We start from the raw sequence: 6,411 nt of genomic DNA on the forward strand, positions 1-6,411 counted from the left end.
TGTTTCTTGGAAGAGGGTTGAGTTGATTTGCCCTTCTTTCTGTCCCAACGTTTTCTCTTGTTACCGGCTGCTTTGGTTGGTGCGGAGGCAGCCGTTGCAGTTGTGGTTTGAGTAGAAGGAACCTCATGATCGATAAGCCTTTGGGCCAACTAGAACATTCCCTCGATACGGGGGTACTAAACCCCAGATGTACCTCTCGACTTTCTTGCTTTCAGTGGGGACCAGGTTAGGACATAGAGTCACCAGGTCGCAGAACCTGGCTGTATAAGCCACTATATCAGAACCCTTCATTTTAAGGTCGCAGAACCTGGCTGTATAAGCCACTTGAAACATCACCGCATCGAACTGCGGAGGGGGTGGCGGTGGTGGAGTTTGATTTGCAGGTCTGCCCCTGGTCGGACGCGGACGAGGCGGCATTTTTTACTGAAAGTTGATAGGGATGATGAAAATTGTGAGAATCAATTGTAAGCATAATGAGAGTGTTTCATGGACTAAATCGCCATAGTCCAACTATCAGATAGAGGTATAACAACAGTGTAGGGAAACACAAGGTAAATACTTTCCCATAGATTAGATAACTGCCAATAGTACTGGTATTAATGATGTAAAATGCGTCTGAGAAAAATAACCTAATAGTAGGTCTTACATCAAACCATAAGGGAAAAATGTTGGCAGCTTAGAAGCCTGGTTAGAGTACTTTAAAAGTTACGAATATTTTACAAACAAGTGATCAATAGAGCACGGAAAAGAAAGGCTATTCCTTAACCAAAAGAGAAAGGTAAGTCGACATCTTCTACCGGCGGCGGGTATCCCTCGGGCGAACCCTCAGATCTGCCAGTTGACGTACAACCTCCTGAAGATGTCACTCTTGTGCCCTCTGGCGTACCCGAAGTCCATGACTTCGGCTCGGGATGTAGCTAGTTGTTGCTGCAGAGCTTCGTTGGCCCTCCTAGTCCTTACCATTGCTTCTTCAAGTTGGCGAATTCGGACTAACTCCAGAGTTGGCGTCCACTTCCATCACTCGGTCGATGGCTGCACGACCTTGCTCGTCATTCCGGGCAATCCTTCGTACCATAATGGGTAGGACTCGGTCAGCTAGTCCTCCCTCGCTTAGATTGTAAAGCTTCGGTCCCCATTGTAAGGCATGGGTTGACCCTGTTCCTGACTCCATCGGTTCAAGTTTGTTGCCCACAGAGGTGTGAGTCCTTGAAATCCTGGTCGGGGGTTGAGGTTTGGGATTGGAGCCTCTTGAGGTAGGTTGTTGACCTCTGGTTCGGAGTCAGAGTCATCCGAAAAGCCTTCTGCGCGGTGATCATCCAAAGGAATTGGGTGACCCTCTTCTGGCTCATCATCGAGCCATCCGCCAATGCCTTGGTTGGGATAATACGGATCGCCGGGGAGATGGAAGCCAGCCATGTTATCTACGCGAGAATAGGGGAAAAGAATAGTTAATAGACGTACTAATACCGACTCTTCTTAGTTTTGCACATGAGTACTTATAATACCACAAAATACTCCGATAGTATTTTAGGTTTATGTTCTGTTCTAATGTTCTCGTTGTAGTAGTGTTGGTAAGTCTTTAGACTTGTTGCAACACCACAATCATTCTTAGGCATATGCTAGTCACTCCTCGGAAAATATAGTTGATCCGGCTATATCCCCCTAGATTTGACTATATGCCTCTAAGCCTAATCGTGTTGTTCAACAATCGTAATACTTTTGTTATGTTCCAGTATGATACTGACCTTGGTATGAATAGGTGTATGTATACTTAGTTAAATATTTTATTATTTAAAAGTATATATTCTTGGTCAGAGTGTTTTAATCCTGGTGCGTTTATAGTTTGTATATCTTTTATGGGTTGATATACTTGATTCACTATAAACTATGCTCTGATACCAATCTGTCACACCCTAAAACCGGAACGGCGGAAACGTTCTAGGGTGGAGGACATCATGTACAGTATCACAACAAAGCATAATAGTAAGCAAGCCACAACATCCATTGCATTAAATAGAATAATTTTAATACAAGCGTGTTCTGTATAGTATGTAAGTCACCAAAAATGAATAATCAAAATAAAAGATGGGTCTTGTATGTGCTCCATCTTCTCAAAAGCTTCATCGGTACCTGTCTACTGATGACCTGAGAATACAAGTTAGTTTGAAAGAGTTTATCAGCATAACGTTGGTGTGTTCATAAGTATTTAGTGTCATTGCTTGTATGAGAATGTTTGTAAAAATGTAGTATAAATGTTCGTAGCTAAATGCTTGAACTCCCTAGAAAATCCTATATTTTCTAGTGAAAAGTAGTCTTCTACCAAGACCCGACTGTTTGTATGTTTGTTCTTTTGTAGTGTAAGAGTTTTCCCCTTTTGGAACTATCATTATGAAAATATAGTTTAAGACCTCACTGATGCGAGATGATTACAAAGTAAATGTAATAAGGGAAAGTAATGTTTTACCCCAGCAGTATCACTGCTGGCTATAAGTGATAAAAATGCAGACTCTAGGTAGTATTAAATGTACGATACACCTCGGAGAGTCTATTTTGACTTTAATTCCTAATTTGTTAATTAATGGTTTGAATGTGAACTCGTATGTAACCATGCTGATCAACGGCTGAATAACTGATGACCCTCCGGTGTCATATGTAGTGAGGTAACATTCTGTCACCCCTTGGCCTTATCGGCTGGGACTGTTGCTAGCAGTCAGGGTGTGGGAGTGTCTGTCCCGTTTAGATCGATACACACAATGCCCGCTCTCCCTCCAGGAGACTCTGGTTACAAGGTGATACCACAATGAAGTGTCGTATCGAGAAGTAGTATGTCACATTCTGATTATCGTACTCAAATGTTTGTATAGTATGCCATAGTGTAGTGATGTTTTCTCCATACTAGTATATAGTATATTCTCTTTCATAGTGTATAGTGAGTTCTCTTGTATAGTGTATAGTGTGTTCTCTTGTATAGTGTGTAGTGTGTGTCGTTTCCCTTATAGTGTGTATGTAATGACTCATACTATACTGAATCTCGTATGTGTCGTTGCAATAGTAATAGTGAGTAGTAGTCCCTTAACTATACCTATTATAGTTAAATAGAAATGTTGTTTGTATGCCTTTGTTACACAAGGGTACTGAACTGTAGTAAAAGCTTTTATATATCACACATATATATACGCTATATAACTAAGATTTCAACGACCTTTGGACAAATAACAGGGTACCCTAAGTCGACAACCAAACAAGGAACAGAAAATAAGGTGAGCTATCAGTCCTAAATCCTTCAAATCTTACTTATATAAATATAACTGTATAGATATGAGTTTGACAGTAATGTAAGTTTAAAAGAGTTTTGAAGACAGTTTTAACATTTAAAAGAGTTTAGTAAAAGGTTTTTGCAGTTCTTGAAATCCATAAGTTTGACAGCAACTTGAAAGTAATAGTAAATCTTTCTGTTTATTCTAGTCACTAATCACATGTGATTAATATAATAGCTAGAATATTTCAACTTGTATTCCCCCCCCCCCATAAAAGCATTTAAAATCATTTCAAAGGTTGATTAGGGGTATGAACTCACCTGCGGTGAGTAACTCGAATGAAAGACTGATATAGGATCGTCGCGTGTCAATTGGAGTCTTGAGCACAAACGAATCCTATTTTTCGTGTAATAACACATATATGAATACACTTAGGGTATATAACCACTAATAGACACTTGGACACGCCTTAGGGACATGAAAAAACCTAGAATTAAGTGTTACAAACACCTCTTGAAGTCCCTAAATGAGTGTAGGGCCTTAGATTTGAGTGTAAGGCCACCAAACTCGACTTTTATGAGTGTACGGCCAGGTGTACGGCCAGGGTGTGCGGCCAGGCCTGTATGCGGCCGTACACTCCCATATGAATGTGTCCAAATCGATTTTCGAAGGCTTTGTGCTGATCCTAAGAAGGTGTTTTGGCCGTTGCTATGCTTAGATGAGTGTTTAAGTCCATTTTAGGGCCAAACGATGTGTGTGCGGTCACACATGATGTGTGTGCCGCCGTTCACACTTGAAGATAATCTAGAATGATGATTTCATGGATCAAACTCGAGGAAAAGGCTTTCTAATGTGTTGTATAAGGATCTAAGGATGTTTACTTACTTGTATTGCCGATTGGAGAGGAAAACTTGAAGAACTCTTGAGAGAAAATGTTTACTTACTTGTATTGCTTTTATGCCGATTGGAGTGTGAAAAAGGGTGTAAGGTTGACTTAGGTTCCTTTATATAGGCTAGAGTGTGAGGCTGGGAGGGTGTGCGGTCGGTTGTGTGCGGCTGGCTGGCCGCACACTCGGGTGTGCGGCCGCACACACCTTGCTGGGTGTGTTTGGCCCAATTTTGTGATGCTACACACATTCTCACCCTTCCTAAGACTCATATCTAGGTTATACTAAGCCTCAAGCACTCATATAGACCCAAAACTTCATTATAAAATAGCAAAACGAGGCTAACTTTGATAAAAATGAAGAATGTACAAGTTAGAAATTCCGGGTTGTCACGTCAACCTACAGCCCTAAAATCAAAAAGGCTCACAAAAACAATTTATCCTGATAACCCTCAACCTCATCAACCAATAAGAGACTCCACTTCCACTAAAGCCAATGTTGAGGAGGAACCATCTTCAAATTTTTCTATTCCTAAAAGTTATTTAGAATCTTCTGAACCATCTACCCCAACCTCCCATCATCAATCTCGACCAGTCATAAATCCAGTAACTGCATCTTTTGAGTTGGAACCACCTTTGAATTGTTCCATTCTTAAAGGTACTTTATAATCCTCCCAACCATCCAGTCCATGGTTTTAGGGGGAACCCCACTCGACTGGTTCCCGTCCTTCAGGTTCTTTTACATCTTCTCTATTTGTTGAATTCAAGTGTACAATAGTTAAGGGAAAACACATGTTTCATGTAGTTCCAAACTCTTTCAAGATTATCTTTTTGAAGGAACAGTCACTTCTAACTATCCACCTTGTCCAAATGAACAATATGAGACTGTCTGCACCCCTCAAATTGTTATGGAAACTTGTCTCACAAAATGGAAAAAATGATCATCCAGCCGATCAAATCATAGGTGATATAGATTCTAGAGTAGTGATTCTTTCAGCAACCAAGAATGAATGTATATATGCAAGCTTTCTATCCATGATATAGCCTAAACGAATCAAAGAGGCTCTATAAGATGCAGATTATGTAAAAGCAATGCAAGAAGAGTTAGTTGAATTTGAATGCTACAACGTGTGAGACTTAGTGCCAACACCAGAAGGAGTATTTGTTGTTGGTTTAAGATGGAGTCATAATTAGGAACAAATCCAGATTGGTTGTCAAAGGCTACTCGCAACTAGAAGGCATAGACTATGATGAAGCCTATGCACCTGTTGCAAGAATAGGAGCTATTATCGTTTTCTTGCAATTATCTGCACACAAGAACTTCAAGGTTTACAAAATGGATGTGCAACGTGCATTCTTGAATGGTAAAATCGATAAGGATGTCTATGTTCAACAACCTTCTGGATTCGAAGATCTAAAGTTCCCTAAGCATTGCTATAAGCTTCAAAAGGTTGTCTATGGATTGAAGCAAGCTCCAAGAGCATGGTATGGAACATTGTACCGGTTTGTGGAGGATTCCAAATTTTAAAGAGGTTCTATGGATCCCACTCTCTTTTGGAAAATCCACAATTACCATCTTATTGTTGTACAAATCTACGGCGATGACATCATATTTGGTTCAACAAGCAAGGATTTTAGTGATGATTTTGTTGAGCTAATGAAAAGCAAATTTAGGATGAGCATGATGGGTGAGCTCAACTACTTCCTAGGTATACAAGTTTATCAATCTCCTAAGGGAATATTCATTGGTCAAGAAAAGTATATCAATAACATGTTGAAGTGATACTCGATGGAGAACGCATCAACTACAAAGAGATTAATTTTTACATCCTACAAGCTTGATTCAGAACTTGATGGGAAATCTATAGATCAAAAGCACTAAATAGGAATGATTGGATCATTATTGTACCTTACAACTAGTCAACCGGACATCATGCTTTCAACATGTCTGTGTTCATGCTTTCAAGCCAATCCATGGAGGCCATGATGAGGTGGGAAGTTCCGAGGTCTCCATCCAATATTCGAAGTTTCTTTGGGTTGGCAGGATATTACTAGAGATTTATTCAGGATTTCTCCAAGGTAGTGTTTCCCCTTGATGGGTTTTGAGCACTACAACATTCCTATGGTGTACATACAACCCTAATGCTTTGGATCTAAGTTTTTCTCTATTGAACATACAAATAAGAACACCAAAGCAATAACCCTATAGCTAGCATACTATTTTCGAAATTTACACAAAAATTAGGGTTAGATGATTACCTCTCTTGT

The sequence above is a fragment of the Lactuca virosa genome, chromosome 9 (assembly GCF_052849685.1).
Source record: "Lactuca virosa cultivar CGN04683 chromosome 9, Lactuca_virosa_CGN04683_v6, whole genome shotgun sequence".
Classification (NCBI taxonomy): Eukaryota; Viridiplantae; Streptophyta; class Magnoliopsida; order Asterales; family Asteraceae; genus Lactuca; species Lactuca virosa.